We start from the raw sequence: 16,953 nt of genomic DNA on the forward strand, positions 1-16,953 counted from the left end.
CTGTAGGAGAGGGTCCTGAAATTTCCAACTCTGCCTGGAAGAGTCCTTAACTCGAACATCCCTCATCCATCACTAAACCACCATAGACAAGCAACATACATCCCACTCCCTGGTCTCTGTCTCATCTGTAACTGAAGAATTAATAGGTTCTGCTACCATTAATTTTATAGGAAAAAAGAGAGGGCGAGGTAGCAGAACACACAGAATTATTCCGACTTGAAGCACAACAGAATTCCGTTCTGGGAACACAACCTTCATTTTGCTCCAGCTCTTTGTCAGGACCCTGTAGATTTGAGGCAGTCAAGTGCATTTTGTCTGTTTCATAAGTAGGTAGGCAGAGCTAGCAGTTGGAACACACCCAAAAGAGCACTGGATTTGGAGTTCTGGGGACCCAAGTTTGTGTCTCAGCTCTGTCCTTATTTGGAGACCTTGAGTTGAACAGGAAGTTCACTAACCAGCTCCCCACTCATCTACTGAAGAACTAAGCACAAAATTAAAAAAATAATGGGAACCGGGGATGTAGCACAGTGAGTAGAGTGCTTGCCTAGCATGCATGAAGACATGGGTTCGATACCCAGCATCACATAAGCCAACCAGATGTAGTGGTACATGCCTGTAATCCCAGCCCTGGGGAGGTGGAGGCAGGAGAATTTGTTCAATGTCAGACTGGTGAGATAGCTCAGTGAGTGAAGGATCTTGCCACTGATCTGATAACCTGAGTTCATCCCTGAGACACACATGGTGGAAAAGAGAACTGACTTGTGAAGGATGTCCTCTGACCTCCACACACAAAATAATACAATGTAATTGTTTTTAAAAAGCATGAAAATTCAAAACCACTGAATATCTAATTCTCCCCTGAGGAGGGAACAGATCCATCTGGCCTAAGTGCAAAGCATCAGAATCTCTTGTGTGCAGTATATAATGTCATGGGGGAGAATATAAAATCTTTTCTGAAAAACGTCAATTGTCTCCAAATCCTAGTAGTTGTCAGAGCCTTGAAACCTGTGGGGAACCGACATCCAGACCTGTGTGGAGATACAGAGATCAGGGGATCAGGACGAAATAAAGGTCCTGGTAGAAGGAAGTGGCTGCAGTCTCAAGAGTCAATGGATGGGACCCCTTTATCAAATGACTAAACTCGGGGTTTGAACATCTGTAGGTGTATGGCTAGAAGAACAAATCTAACCAAGGTTGGCATCCAAGTCCTTGGTGTTCTGGCCCTGCCTGCTTCTCTGGCTCTCTTTAACAAGGACTAAGGGGGTCCAGCCCCTCGATAGTCCCCTCCCAGGGTCTGGGAAGAATCTACAACCAGCTGATAATTAATCTTTGATGAAAAGAAATGAATCTATGTACACAAAACTCCTTAGTCCATACATTTATTATTCTCTGTCAGTTGCAAGTTTCTATTCTGCTCTCATTTTTAGCTCTTTTCTTGCCTGATTTCTCTCTACATTTATCTGCAGTCCCCTCTGGGTTCTTATCTTAATTCCTTCATCTAGTTCTGCCCCTTCTAGGTTCTCATCCGTCTTGTTCTTTCCCATATCATCTCTTCTCCCATCTCCTTCTCTTTCCTCATTTGGCTCTTTTTTTTTTAATCTTCCATCTTGTTCTTCTAGTACTCTCTTCTAACCCTTCAATCTAGTTCTTCCCCATCTCAGTTTGTTCCTCTCCAGTTCTTACCCATCTAGTCCTTCCGTTCTCTTTTCTCTTCTCTGTGTCCCCGTGCCCTGGAAGTCCTGGTATAATCCCTTGGCAGTGTAAAGCAAGGCTTCCAGAGTCAAATGGAGGGGTGATAAGAATCACATAGGGAGGCAATAACCATTAATTATCATTTGCAACCCCAAAGGGAAGTGACCAATGGGGAAATGAATTAACTAAAGGCTAAATTCAGGTAATGTCTAAGAAGAGGGCTCTTACGTGCTCAACTATAGTCTTAAATGTGGTTAGTAGAAAATGTTAAGAATCTATAAGTTGCTAGGTCAATGGGAGAAAATAAAACTGTCTTCTTTTTTCCTGTGGCTCATATCTGACCAAGCTATCTGTCATTTTTCTGTAGGGTGGGGGAGAGTGTGCTCATTCGCTAGGCAACCTGTGTACAGGGAGATGCCTCTGGTGATAGTTAAAGGGAGATCTGGAACTAGAGGTTTGGGAAAGGAGGAAGTTAAGCTTAATTGGCACATCCTCAGGCCTTCTCATACGGGTAGCCTGGATGCTTAAGTCTGTTCTTAGAGAGTACAGAGGTATCTCTGATAAGGAAGGTACTTTCCTCCATCCAGGGATGGACCTGGCAGGATGCTGCCAATGATGATAATTACAGGGAGGTTTGAACTGGAGTTCTGGCTGAGCATAGCTGTCAGCACAGAAGGCTATCTAAATATTCCTACAAGTGGTTAGGTAAGGAGTTAGAAGTCTATAAAGTTAAAAAGGCTGTAAGAAAGGAGGGTCCAAGCTAAATTGTGTAAGGCTATTATTTAACGTCCACCTGACCTAGGCGGTGTCTTCTTGTGGAATTTATCTTAAATCAGGAGAGTAGCATGTGGACTGTTTTTACTGTAGTCCTTGAAAGTGGCCAAGGGAGATATCTGATCCCAGAGAAAGCCTTTCCTGAGGCTGTTCTCCAAATACCTGGAATGTGAATGTCCAGAGAGTGATCAGTCCATACAGTTAGCCCTTGTTAGGGAAAAGTCAATTGGGAAAACTATGAAGGCACACATAATTTTCATAACAGAAGACAGCTGATATATAACAAGCCAAATAACACCAAAAACTCTTTGGAATTTGGCTTCCTCTGGAGGAATTCCCTGATCCCTCCAGGTAGTGACTTTGCCATAATCAGCTGAGTTCTTATGATGTATTCCTGTGGCCCACAGCACCTCCTGTCAGCAGGAATACTCTGCTGAGGAAGTACGGATCACCCCATCATTCCCACCTACCCCTTGTTCTTGCTCCGTACCTTTTTTTTATATAGCTGTCTGGTAGTCTAGAACCTCCTTTCCATGCATCACTGCCTGATGCACTCTCAGCCTTCATCCCCCATTTCAGAACCAGCAGTCACTCTGACATTCCCCTCCATTCTTACCCTTCATCTTGCAAGAGTGAAGCCTCCCCTCTGTGATTCTGCAGTGCTTCCCCCACACTTCGGCTGTGGTGTATGCAAAGCGTAGCTATATTGTGAGTTATTTGATTATCCACCTCTTACAGTAAATTTTGAGTTTCTCCAAGGCAGGGACCTTGTTTGCCTTTATGATTCTGGGTCTACCCTTGGCCTTCCTTCCTTCCTTCCTTCCTTTTTTTTTTCCCCCCAAGACAGGGTTTGCGCCTTTCCTGGAACTCACTCTGCAGCCCAGGCTGGCCTCGAATTCACAGAGATCTGCCTGCCTCTGCTTCCCAAGTGCTGGGATTAAAGACGTGCACCACCACCCTGCCTACCCTTGGCCTTTCTGTGGGCAAATACTGTGTATCTTTTACTTAGCATGATCATGTACCACGTTAAAGATAACATGAGCTGGGAGTCTAGGGAGACCACATTTCTCTGTGTAAGGATCAAGAAAGTTCACTATTTAGAGAAAAAAAACCTGAAGAATAAAGTATCTGTATTGAGCTGGGTGGTGGTGGTGAATGCCTTTAATCCCAGCACTTGAGAGGCAGAGGCAGAGGACTTCTCAGAGGACTTCTGAGTTCAAGGTCAGCCTCGGCTGTAGAGTGAGTTCCAGGACAGCCAGGGCTATATTTAACTTTCTTTTGATTTTTTTTTTTTTGAGACAGGATCTCTCTATGTAGTCCTGGATGTCCTAGAACTTGCTATGTAGACCAGGCTGGCCTCTGAGTACTGGGATTAAAGACTTGCATCACCACGCCCTCAGCATTTAATTTTCTTAGAATCCTAACACTGAGAACGAGGCTCAGTCTCTGAGCTTAGTGCCCTTCATGACCTCATCATCATTTCCTCTGTCACCCACCTTCTCCTCCCCGAGTGAACTCAAGACTACCCCAGTGTGTAGAGAACTGGGTTCCTTTTGTGTCTAAGCTAATAGATCCTTTAGCTCCATCCCACCTTCACTTCCTACAGAGACACCTTCCTGCTCTTTCTTTTCTGTTTGTATGTGCACATATATGTGCATGAATGTGGAGGCCAGTGGTCCACCTCAGAAAGCCTTTCTCAGAACCTTGGGGTTCTTTTGAGGCACGATCTCTCACTGGCCCCGGGATTGCCAAGCAGACTAGCCGGGGAGAACCCAGGGATCCAGCTGTCTCTGCCTCCCCAGCTCTGGGATCACTGGTGCACCACTCTGCTCAGCGTTCCTTCCTGGAACCAATCATCCTGGGCTCCCAGGTCACATGCCTGGATTTCTGCCCCACCCCCACCCTCTGCTAGGCCTTTTGTTTGGCCTCACCATGGTCAGTGGCTGGCAGGGAGTAAAAGCTCAACAAATAGCAGCTAATGAACGAACTGGAATTATCCAGAGATCAGAATTAGAAAGCATTCCAGGCCTCAGGCCAGCAGTTCTCAGCTTCAGAGGACTAGAATTATCTGGGCTGCCTACTAACATTATAGATGCCTGCACTGCACCACGGAAATTCAGATTCAGTAGATCTAGAACCAGGGTGTTGTTGCTCAACTCCCTTCCTAGGGGGAGACAAACAATGTCTACCCTCTCTTCCTATGGTCCCAAAGACAAAACAAACTATGATCCCACCAATGTTCCCTTTGGGAACCAGTAAGTTAGTTGATTAGGATTACTGACAGAGAGATGGGTGAGGGTTTACAGGAAGGGGCCTGAGTGACACTAGAGCAGCCACACTAGAAAGTTTGCCCCCAGCATGGATAGTGGCTTCCCATTGGCTGTGTAGACAGAGCCCCTTCCACTGGTCCGTCCCCACCTGTGTACTCCAGCCCTCTCTGCAATTAGGGCAGACTTGTTTACAACTGGTTGGAAGAGAGTCTATATTCTGAGATGAGGGTCTTCTGACCCTCCCTGCCCCCTCCTTCCATGAAGGAGTGTCAACAGTTAATTAGAGCAGCTATGGTGGTATTTTGTGAACAGACCCAGCCAGACTCCTGAAGACAGCAGCAGTGTGGCTTGGAGGATAGTCCTGCACCCTAGAGGCAAAGTCCATATTTTATAGTGGATAATTCTAATGTCTAGCCTGGTGGCTGACCAGTGCAATTGGTGGGTTGGAGTCACCTGGGAACTTGCTCCAGCTGCAGACCTTTACCCTGGAAAGGGTTGGGACACCCACAATCCTAGCACCTGGGAGGCAAAAACTGAAATGTTGTCAAAGCAAGGCCAAGGCTAGTCTGGTTTTAATAGTGAGTTCCAGGCCGGGTGGTGTGACACATGCCTTTAATCCCAGCACTTGGGAGGCAAGAGGCAGGCAGATCTCTGAGTATGAGGCCAGCCTGGGCTACAGAGTAAGTTCCAGGACAGTCAGGGCTACACAGAGAAACCCTGTCTCAAACAACAACAACAACAAAAGGGAGTTCTAGGCTAGCCAAGGCTACTGAGTAAGACCCAGTCTTAAACAAATAGAAAACCCCAGGCCTCTCTCACTCCACATCTACTTATGTGAACTCCACAGATTAACAAGATCCCCACATGACTCATGGGTACTAACGTGTGAGAATCACTTTGAAATATTTATCAGTTTAATTAGGCTATCTCATACGAACAACTAATATTGGTCGTTTTGTGACTTAAAAACACATTTCAAGTAGTAAGAGGCAAGTAACTAAAAACTATCAACTGCCCACCTCTGTTTGCTAAGTGCTGTACCTATAGTTATTTCATTTGACCCTTGCAGGGTCCCAGGATGCTTCCCTAATCAGACACGGGGGAATCCTCAAGGGGAGTGATTATTGAGGGTGCACTTCATGTAGACCTGGATTTCTGAGACTCCCAACAGTCCCATTTGCCCATAAAACTTTCCAAATGTAAAAATATTCTTTCTTTGGTGCCACGGAGTATTAACCTTTCGTCCATGTGAACTTTGTTTTCTTGGCTCTTCAGCAACTGACCTTGTATTAAAAGGCAGGAAATGGAGTAGACGGACTGTGGAGGCAGTGGGGCTGAACTTTGGGCACCTAATGAATAGACTTTCTAAAAGTTCTGGGGTCAACCATATGAAGCTATGGATGTCTGACCTGTTCTGGACACCCTCCTCTAAAAGACCCCAGGCATTGCGACTTTAAACAATTAGTGGCCTTCGTGAATTATTATATTAGATCTGGATCCGGATGGATTACCATCTGTGCTTCTGTGTTACACATGGTTGAGTTCTGAAGTCTTTTTAGGAATCCATCCACGTGTCTAGGAAGAAAGGAGCTGGGGAAGGGAAGGGAGGACAGGAGGAGCGTGTTCTGTAACACGCTACAGAAAAAGATCGCTGTCCTGTCAAGCTGATTGGAACTGCTGCCTTCTGGTAGCTCACCTTTATCCAGTTCCTCCAGTGTTCCCAAGCCCCTGATCTGTGCCAATTGCATAGAAATAAATGTGGAAGGTGGCACCATCTACAGATACCAGATGGACTTAAAATCACAGCATGCAGAAATGGCAGCGCGCCTCTGGTGTCACTGAGAAGGTGTGCAACTCCCCAGCATCCCTCAGAGATATAGACCAGGAACTCAGGAGGCAGCTGGCCCTCCACAGACCTTAACCATCCCAGAGCCTTTTGCATCAGCAACCATTGGACTCTCCTGATCTCCTCTCTCAGTTCCGAGGCCTTAGCCAGACCCTTGGCAATCATTTGCTTCATTATCATTTGAAGCTCAGTCTGGGTCTCATGCTTTGTCCCAGCTCTGGCCTCATTTTTAACCTTTCTCTTTCAGCCACCCATCCCGGAAGTCTCCGCTCCACGTGTGCCAACCTCTGCTTCCACCACCACATCCTCTGCCCCCCCCCCCCGTCCCCCCAGTGCTAAGGATCAAACCCAGGCTCTCACACTTGCTAGGCAAACACTCTATGTCCCCAGCCCTTCTACCCTCTATACAGCCTGATCCCACTAAGCTTTCATACCCGAACACTCCCCGCCCCACCCCCCAGCCCTTCCCTTTGTTGCTAAAGCCAAGGCTGATTTTGCTTTCAGTACTGTCCCGGCCAGCGGGGTTTCAACGGGGGTGACCCACCTGTGGGAGGGAATGAAAGGAACAGGGGGCATGAGAGACAACAGCAAGACAGGATTCTGATCAAGCTGCAAATTTTATTTTCCTCCACAAGGCTTATATAGCATAAGAGGGGAGGGGGCAGGAAGGAAGGAAGGGGAAGGGACGTGGAAGGGGTGCAGAATGTGGGAGACGTGCAGGTCGTACAACTGCAAGATGTCGGCTAAGGTCACTAGTCAGGGGCCATTTGTTCTGTTGCCAGGCTACCTGACCATGGAATGCTCTTTACGTTTGGTTGTCACGGCACCTGACTGTGGAATGTCTTCTTATCTTTGGGAGCCTCTGGTTAGTAAACAGGTGTTACTGCTCTGGGGAAGGACAGTGGTCTTATACCTTGTTCTCTGGCCTAGCTAGTACTTTTCCATGGTTCATGTTTGGTTCCTGACATCTTGATCCCTGACACAGTACTGAGGATTAAACCCACAGCCTTCCTCATGTTAGGTGAGTTCTCTCCTACTTTTTAATTTTGAGACAGGTTCTTACCAAGTTTTCTAGGCTAGCCTAGAACTCAGTCTGTAGCACAGGTAGGCCTTGAACTTGTGAATCCTCCTCCCTCAGCCTCCCAAGTATCTGGGGCTACAAGCTTGTGAGGCCAGCTCCCAATGATGAGTACTTACTTAACCTATCAAAATCCAGTACCACTGACCGCATCTCCCTGCCTCCCTGCCTCCCTGCCTCCTTTCAGTGATTGTTCAGATGACAGACTTTCTGGTTTCCAGCCTTCCTCTCTGGCCACGCCGCTGCAGTCATCTCAATGGTCCCGTCTCACTTCCTTGAGCTCCCTGTGCGTGTTGCTTTGAACCAGACTGACAGACCCTACTGTCTTGATTTTCCCATGGCTTAAAAAACAAAACAAGCAAAGTGCCTCCATTTTCCCAGTGTCTCAGGCAAAAGAGAAAAAATGTTAGCGTCTTGAATTCCTGTTTTCACCTCAAAAACAATACTTTAGGAAGTTCTGTCTGCTGTTCCATGGGAACATGTCCAGAGACAAGTCTCTTTAAAAAAAAAAAAAAAGAGTTCTCACCAACTTTAATTATTTTTACACATGTTCAGGTTTTGTCTACATGTATGTCTATGCACCATGTGTATACAGTGTCCATAACGTCTAGAAGAGGGCATTGGATCCCGTGGGGCTGGGTTACAGGCAGGTGTAAGCTGCCGTGTGGGTGCTGGGAATCAAGCAGGTTCCGTGAAAGAACAACCAGTGAGGACGCATCTCTCCAGCCCCTCAAGTCACCTTCTATTCCTCCGACCAGTTCAAGCCATCTCAACGGCTCATCTAAGTTAGTGCATCGATGAAAGCACTGTGTGCCAGGCACTTTCCATGTGCTTTACACGTATTAATCCATTTCCTCTTCACCTTAACTCTGTGATGTGGGTATTATTATTTTCCCAGTTTACAATGGAGGAAACTGAAGCCCTGAGATGCTGAATGACTTTCCCACTTCCACTCAGATAGGAAGTAGTGGATCTGGACTCCCAACTTCCCTTCCTGGCCTTCCAACCATCTGTTCACTTCCCGGCACCCAAAATGAATGAAAAGTGAATGAAATGTCAGAGCAGGTACAGTCTTTACCCCAAAACCTGTCAGTGGGTCCCCAGCTCACTCTCAGCAACACTAAAGCCTTACAATGGCCTCACTGGGGATTAACTATGACTGTCAGACCATTCTGCTCCATTGCCATGTTTTTATATAACGTTGTATTGGAATGCAGTCCTGCTCATTTAAAAAAAAAGAAAAGAGACGGGCAGTGGCGGCACACGCCTTTAATCCTAACACTCAGGAGGCAGAGGCAGGTGGATCTCTGAGTTTGAGGCCAGCCTGGTCTACAGAGAGTTCCAGGACAGCTAGGGCTACACAGAGAAACCCTGTCTTGAAAAAATAAAAACAAAACAAAAAGAGAATTATTTTCATGATGAGTGTGTATATGAGTGTGTGGATGTGTATTTGTGAGTGTGTGTGAGTGTGTATGTGAGGAGTGTGTGTGCATGTTCATGGAGTCCAGAATAAGGCATGTGATCCTCTGGAACTGGAGTTACTGGTGGTTGTGAGAAGGCCCTCCAGGAGAGCAGCAAGCCCTCTTACCCCTGAGCCATCTCTGCAGCCCCTCCCCCTGTTCTTTTACATATAATCTGTGGTTGCTTCCGCTGTCCATTTCTGTGTATGCTTTTTAGAAAACTGTTTCCAAACCCAGACTGCATGGCACTTCCAACCTCCTAGATCCTCCTTCCTCAAGTCCCATCAAGCTCAAATGCATGGTACCCACCCAAATCATGGCCCTCACATGCATTAGCAATTGACTCAAATTCAAATTGTTGAAATAGAAAATCATGTGGTATAAAATACTAATAAATTCTGGTGTTGTGTCTTTAACTTTAAACTGTATCACCCTTCCTAATTTAAATAAAAGTAATTACGATGCAATTTCAAAGGGGCGATCCAAGTCCACGGCAAAGAGAGTTTGCAGTCTGGCCACTAGGTGGCACCACTTTAGCTGGTAAACAGAAATCCCGGGCAATGGACTGCCAGCAGTATCTCATCAAGCTGATGTTTATACACACCAGAATCTTGGTGAGTGATTGTGGGAGTCTGTTTAGTCCTTGTGCATTTAAGTTCTCTTTAAGCATCTTCCATTGATATCATCCAGGCAGTTCAGAAGCAGTGGGACTACTGAGTGTGCTCACAATGCCCCTGTGCCATCAGTCACAGCTGAAGGGAGGTTGGACGCCTCAAGCTTCCTAATGCAGAAAGCAGAAAACATGCTCAGAGCTTGCAGAAGGATGGTATCCCGAATGCACTTCCACAGGAAACGCCCCCGGGGGAAGGAACACTAAGTGTCGTGCTTACTCCTGTCCTGTGTGTAAGGGATTGTTCTTGGCTGTGTGCTCAGAGGTTCCTTACATAGAGACTCTTGTTCAGCAAGGAGGCTCAAAGGCCATGGAGTGATACTGTATGGGTTTAATTCTGACTCCAATCACTTCTAAGCAGTGGTCTTGCCCAGTCACCAACTCTCTGCACCCCATTGCCTTTACTGTAAAATGGGGACGTAACAACACACGGTTCCCAGGGTGTTGGACAAGTGCTCACTGGAACTACCTACAGAGGCTTGCTTACACTGTGCCTGGGGCAGAGGACATGCTGGTTAACTGTCAGCTTCTTTCTGTCCTTCCTTGTCACTGTTATTCAGAGCTCCAGCAGGTGGAGCATGGGTCACATTGTTCACTCATGTCGTCTTGTGCTGACACGTGGCTAACATGATGACAGTTTGATCCAACGAATCAGTGATCTTGATCTTTTGCCAATCCTGATTGAAATCCAGGAGGAACAATTGGGCTTTCCTGGAGGTGAAGGGGAGGGGGCGTTATGAAGGTCCTTCCTCTGCACACTGTCTCTCCTCTCCCAAGCTAATGTGCCCCAGGGCATTGCCAACCATGGGCACAGCCATAGGTTTCCAACCTGAGGTTTCCTAGACCCTGGGCATCCTGAAGCCTGGGAGCATGTGGTCGGTCCTAACACAGGACACTCTGGCCAGTGAGCCTGCAGTGTGTACTATGTGAGTGTGTGACAGGAAGTGTTCTGCACATCTGGAAATAGGGCAGAAACTGGGAATGGGAAGTTGGAAGCTGAGGGTTAGCGTAAGTTGACCACTGCAGGGTCTGTATGCTTCAGCGGAGCAGGGAGAGGAAAGGGTCAGTCACAGACAGATGGGGTGGGGCTGCTGGGGCAATCGGGGTGACATTCTGTTAGGTGTTGAACAGGCTTCCTGTTTTTTAATGACTTGCTTGCCTCTCAAAAGATAACAAATGTCCAATCAAATGAAGCCCAGGCAGTCTGCCATTGGTTGATGCGATGTTGACTCATTGACAGGAAGGTATTAGATTAGTCAGGATGCCCCGAGAAACAGAACCAACAGAGTGTGTGCTTGTGTGTCCAGAGAGGTTGATGTTCACAAGGAAGTGGCTTACACGTGTGTGGAGGTAAAGCCCCAAATCTGTAGGGAGGCAGGCCAGCTGATTTATGGAAGGCAAATTGCTGTTGTCTAATCCCAAGATAACCCTTTCCCCAAAGTCTGGCATTTAGACAAAAGCCAGCACCCCACCAGGACTTAGGAAAATAGCTTTTACCCGCTAAAAGGAAGCAGTGTCCTCACCTCTGGCAAAAGGGACCATTAACGTATGCCTGTGGTGCCTATTAGCACATCAAGGTCTACACTAGTTTCTAGGCTCCTTCAACTAGACTCAACAAGTACCTGTTACACACTTCAAAGCCCTCCATCCTAGGTCACAGGTCCCCTCCTCCCAGGTACTAGTTCCCCTCAAGATCCTGGAAACCCCCCCCCCACCCCGCCTTCCACCCCACCCCCACCCCGAGTCGCTTCTCTCAGTTTTCCAGGGAGACAGCCTTGGCGGTTTAGGATAAACTTTTTCCTTTTTACCCACAGAGTGGCTAGTTTGGTTTCTTTCCCGCACCTCTTTCATCAACTAGGGATACAGAACTGTACCATCACGATTTGTTTCTAATGTAGTTAAAAGCTTCCACACTAGTTCTCTCCAACTGGAAATTTGCACAGCACTGACAGTCCCCTAAATTCCTCCATATCTCCGCTGCAGTGTTTCCTACCTATTTAATTTACTTTTGTATGTGCGCATGTATGATGTATGCGTGTGAGAAAATGTCCATGTGTGGGGGTGCACTTGTGAAGGTCAGAGGACAACCTTGGGTGTTGAGCCTTGCCTTCCACTTTGCGGAAGGGTGGCGTACCAGGAGAGTTGACCCTCCAGGTTTTGAGATTCTCCTGTGTCCACCTCCCAACTGTCCTCCAACCTCTCTGTAGGGCGTGCTGAGTTACAGACGTGTGCTACTGTATTCGGATTTTACGGGGGTTCTAGAGATCTGAACTTAGGTCCTCCATCTTGTTCAACAAGTCCTTTAGCCCCTGGGCCATCTCGCCAACCCTCCTTCTATTTTATAGGGGAGGAAATTAAGTCTCTACTTCTGAATATGTAAACAGCCCAGGAGACAGTGGCCTACAGCCAAGTGAATGTGAGACATGGTTCCTGCTCTGAGGGAGCTGCCGTCCTGTTGTGGAGACACAGTGAGCAGATGTCCAGTGTGACCCATCTGTGTTGGGAAGTGAATGGCAGTGTGGGTGCGCAGAGGAGACAAACATTTCATTCTCTGAGGTGTCCATGAAGACCCTATAAAAGTGTCTTTCTTCAGGGGGGTTCGAGTTGAGACAGGATTTCATGCATTCCAGACTGGCCTTGAACTTGCTATGCTGTCAAGGGTGACCTTGAACAGCTGATCCTCTTGCCTCTATATGCTGACTAATTTTTATTTCAATCTGGTGCAGGCTAGAGTAGTTTGGGAAGAGAGAACCTCAGTTGAGAAAATCTCCCCATCATATTGACCTATAGGCAAGCCTCTCCATTTTCTTGATTCCTGGTTGATATGGACAAAGATTGATATGTGAGGGCCCATCCCACTGAGCATGGGAAGGTGGTCCTGGGTTGTATAAGAAATCGGGCTGAGGAGCAAGCCTGTCATGGTGTTTATCACAGCAATGGAAAACCCTACCTAAGGCATTCATTCCATCCTGGATCCTGGGATTACAAGCATGCCGATTCTTAGAGGGCCACCAGGGTCACAGCTGGATCGATAGGAGGGGCCACACAAAGCAATGGGCGTGAGGAAGGCTCCAGAAATGGTACAGTGGGCTGAGGAAATGAGGAGACTTTTACTGTAGATGGAGCGGGTGAGAAAGCGGGGATGGAACCAGGGCAGTCTTGAGACTTCTAGAACATTCACCAAAGTGCACTTTCAGATTTTACTCAGACAGAACACACAGTGATCAACCAAAGGCCCCAAGTTGGACATTACATGTCATTTGTTCAGCTTGTCCAAACACAGCTATAAAAAGACCTAAACAGAGCTTGAAAAGGATGTTTGGAATTTTTTTTTTTTTAAGCCAGATGCAGAGAACTTTCTACAATGCTCAGGAAACAGGCTTCTCCCTGCCTTGGAAGGCACATGGTTGCCTCTCAGACTTGAGGAGAAGGAAGATGGGGTCCCAGCGTGGTGGGCCAGAAGAGCCTCTCACGGACCACCTAGGGGCCCTCTTCCTCTGTCTCTGCTGCCTTCTGTCTCTCTCTCTGTATCCACCCACAGCCTGTTTACCCATAATCTAAACAACCAAGAGATCCAGGGACATGCAGGGAGCATGAGGATGGTTGGCAATCAATTTTACAAGCAATAAATAGTAAGAAAACAAGCTTCTACAACGCTCTTAGCTCTATGGTAGCCGGAGGCCAGGGGTAGCCACCCTCTCCTGTCCACAGCCAGCCAACTTCAGCATGGCTGGCAGGGCTCACACTGTTCCCAAGAACTCACAACTAGGTTTGAGACACTATGTAGACTTTCACTATGTAGCCCAAGCTGGTCTCAAACTCCTGATTTTCTATGTGCTATGATTACAGGGTGGACCATTACATTGCATCTGGCTATTGCTTCTGATTTTTCACTACAGTCTTTGTGAAATTAGAACACATTGTGTCTGTCAGAAAGTCTACTTCACTAGAAAACTCCAGTGTGTGTGTGTGTGTGTGTGTGTGTGTGTGTGTGTGTGTGTGTGTCTGTGTGTCTGTGTGCGTGTGTGCATGCGCATGTGTCTGTGTGTGTCTGTGTGTGCGCATGTGCATGTGACTAGAAACACCGTCTTTCTGCGATTGCTTGGAAACATATTTAGCTGCCTCCAGCTGGCCTTTAGCTGGAGGTGGGGGGGCGGGTGGAATGCTGACGGCCAGTGCCCAAGTCCTGACTGTTCTTGGCAGACTACTACAGCAGAGCTGTGCCTCCCAGGCTGTGGGTGGCAGGGACTGGAGATCAGAGTTCTACTGTCCTACGTCAACAAAGGCAGGGCACCAGTCAGAGACACAGCTCCACATTATCCCTACTCCTTAGGAAACAGCTGAAGAGTCCTTTTCAGAGAACTCCGCTCAAGTAATGTCAAATCCTTGGCTTTGCCACAGAAAGACTTTCAGGATGAGCCAGGAGGGAGCAGAGTTGGAGTTTATTATTTAAGCCAGGGACTGGTAGAAAGAGAACGGCCCAGGGCAAGAAGACATACCCTGACACGGGTGTGGCTTCCCCAGGGAGAATCATAATTCATATTCTCCACATCCATCCTACATAGGAGTCTGGTGAGTTCTGAAGTTATCTTCAAAGAGTTGCTAAGGAATTTGAGATCACAGGGTGCTTTCTGAGACGTGCAGACAGAATTTCAAGTGATTAGACTTTAGGGCCCAGGGGTGGCTTGCAGTTTCATGTTGCAGAAGCAACCGGATGTCCCTGAGCTCTCTGGCCTGGGAGGATGGGTGTCTATGGGGCAGCCACCCAAGGCTTGAGGGGAACTCCTGGAGATGCTGGCCCCCTCACATGGCATGCTGCTGTACAGCCAACCAATTGTCTTAAAGTAGAGGGCACTCACTCTGAAAAAACAGGAAGCAGAGTGCTGTGGCAAAAGAACCGGCAACAGCATCACCTGTTATCATGCTTGAGTATCGTTCCCCGTGCAGAGCTGTGTGCTGTCTTCTATGACCAGCAGGGGGCATCATCACAAACACAAGAGTCACATGTTGCGCTGTGACATAATGGCTGTTTGTACCTTCACGAGGTGATAGCAATTTCAGCTTATGTGGTGTGCTGTTATTGCACCATATACTCTCTATGTATAACCACTCTAACTCAGAAATATGAAAACGGCCAGGTGGTGGTGATGGTGGTGGTAGTGGCGGCTGCAGTGCATGCCTCTAATCCCAGCACTCGGGAGGCAGGAGCAGGCGGATGTCTGTTGAGTTTGAGGCCAGCCTGGGCTACAGAGTGAGTTCCAGGAAAGGCGCAAAGCTACACAGAGAAACCCTGTCTCGAAAAACCAAACAACTAAAAAAAAAAAGGAAAGGAAAAGAAATATGAAAACGGTGTGTCATCGTTGGTAGGGTTTCCCTTGCTGTGATGAAACACCATGACCAAAAGCAACTTAGGAGGAAAGGGTTTATTTGACTTACACATCCTGAAGGAAGCCAAGGCAGGAAGTCAAATCAAGCAGGAACCTGGAGGCAGGAGCTGATTCAGAGACCATGGAGGGATGCTGCTTACTATTCCTCATGGCTTGCTCAGCCTGCTTTCTTATAGCAGACAGGCCACCAGCCCGGAGGTGGCCCTATCACAATGCCTGGGCCCTCGCACATCAACCACTAATTTAAAATACGCCTTACAGGCATTTCCTCAAGAGAGGCTGCCTCCTCTCTGACGACTCTAGCTTGTGTCAAGTTGACATAGAACTAACCAGCACAAGGTCCTTGCTTGAAATGCAACATTACATCTCTTATTATGTAAAACAGCAATGGGGATACTTAACAACAGCAGTGAGTAGTAAATAATAAGACTAAACATCCTTGGATAAATACATATGATTTTATTTGCTAATTAAAAACAGTGGGCTGGAGCTGGGAAGCAGCTCGGGGTAAAGCAGTTGCTGAGCATGAGGAAGACTCTAGGTTCAATTCCTAGCACCAAACCAAACCGAACTCCAAACTCCAAACCTAAAAAAATTAATGAACTATTTGTGAGAAAAATATAAAAATATTTGGTAACATTTCTGTCTTCTGATGAGCCAGATACTTAACTTTTTATGATTTTTATTGTTATATAAATTTTGTAAGCGGGGACTACAGAGATTTCTCAGTGGTTAAGAGCACTGGCTGTTTTTACAGAGGACCTGGGTTCAATTCCCAGCATCCACATGATGACTCACAACCATCTGTAACTCCAGTTCCAGGGGATCTGCCCTCTTCTGGCCTCCACAGGTACCAGGCACACACAGTGTACAGCCATACATGTAGGCAAATACTCATACACATAAAATAAAAATCGTAATTTAAAAAAAAACATTCTGTAGGCTAATATTCCCAGCTGTCTCTGTATAGATAGCAGTTCTCTTATTTATTTATTTATTTATTTGTTTGTTTGTTTGTTTGTTTATTTATTTATTTATTTATTCATTCATTCATTCATTCATTTATTAATTTATTTATTATTTATATGTATACAATGTTCTGTCTGCACGCATGCCCGCAGGCCAGAAGAGGGCACCAGATCTCATTACAGGTGGTTGTCAGTCACCATGTGGTTGCTGGGAATTGAACTCAGGACTTCTGGAAGAGCAGCCAGTGCTCTTAACCTCTGAGCCATCGCTCCAGCCCCCATAGATAGCAATTCTTGTCTAATCTCCACGAGTATGAAGAAGAAAACAGTGAGAGAAATTTTTTTGTTTTGTTTTGTTTTTTGAGACCAGGTTTCTCTGTGTAGTTTTTTTGGTGCCTGTACTGAATCTTGCTCTATAGACCAGGCTGGCCTCCAACTCACAGAGATCCGCCTGCCTCTGCCTCCCAAGTGCTGGGGTTAAAGGTGTGTGCCAACACTACCCAGGTGAGAGAAATTTTTTATTGTTTAAATTTCATTTCCTTTTTTTTTTTTTTTTTTTTTTGAGACCCATCTTTGCTTCTCAGGCTGGTCTCAAACACCTTGGTCACAGTGAGCCTCTCAATCTCCCTTGTGCTGGGACCACAGACACTGGACACTGAGCTGTGCCAGCTGGGAGAAATTATTTTGCTCAGGCACATTAAAACTCAGAATCTTTGCTCCATCCCTGTGAGCATGACCTAGAAAAGTAGGACTATTTCTGAAGGGGATCCTTGCAAATTGCAATTTGTCTTGGGTTCTTATGATAAAA

This window comes from Onychomys torridus, chromosome 2 (assembly GCF_903995425.1).
Source record: "Onychomys torridus chromosome 2, mOncTor1.1, whole genome shotgun sequence".
NCBI classification, from domain to species: Eukaryota; Metazoa; Chordata; class Mammalia; order Rodentia; family Cricetidae; genus Onychomys; species Onychomys torridus.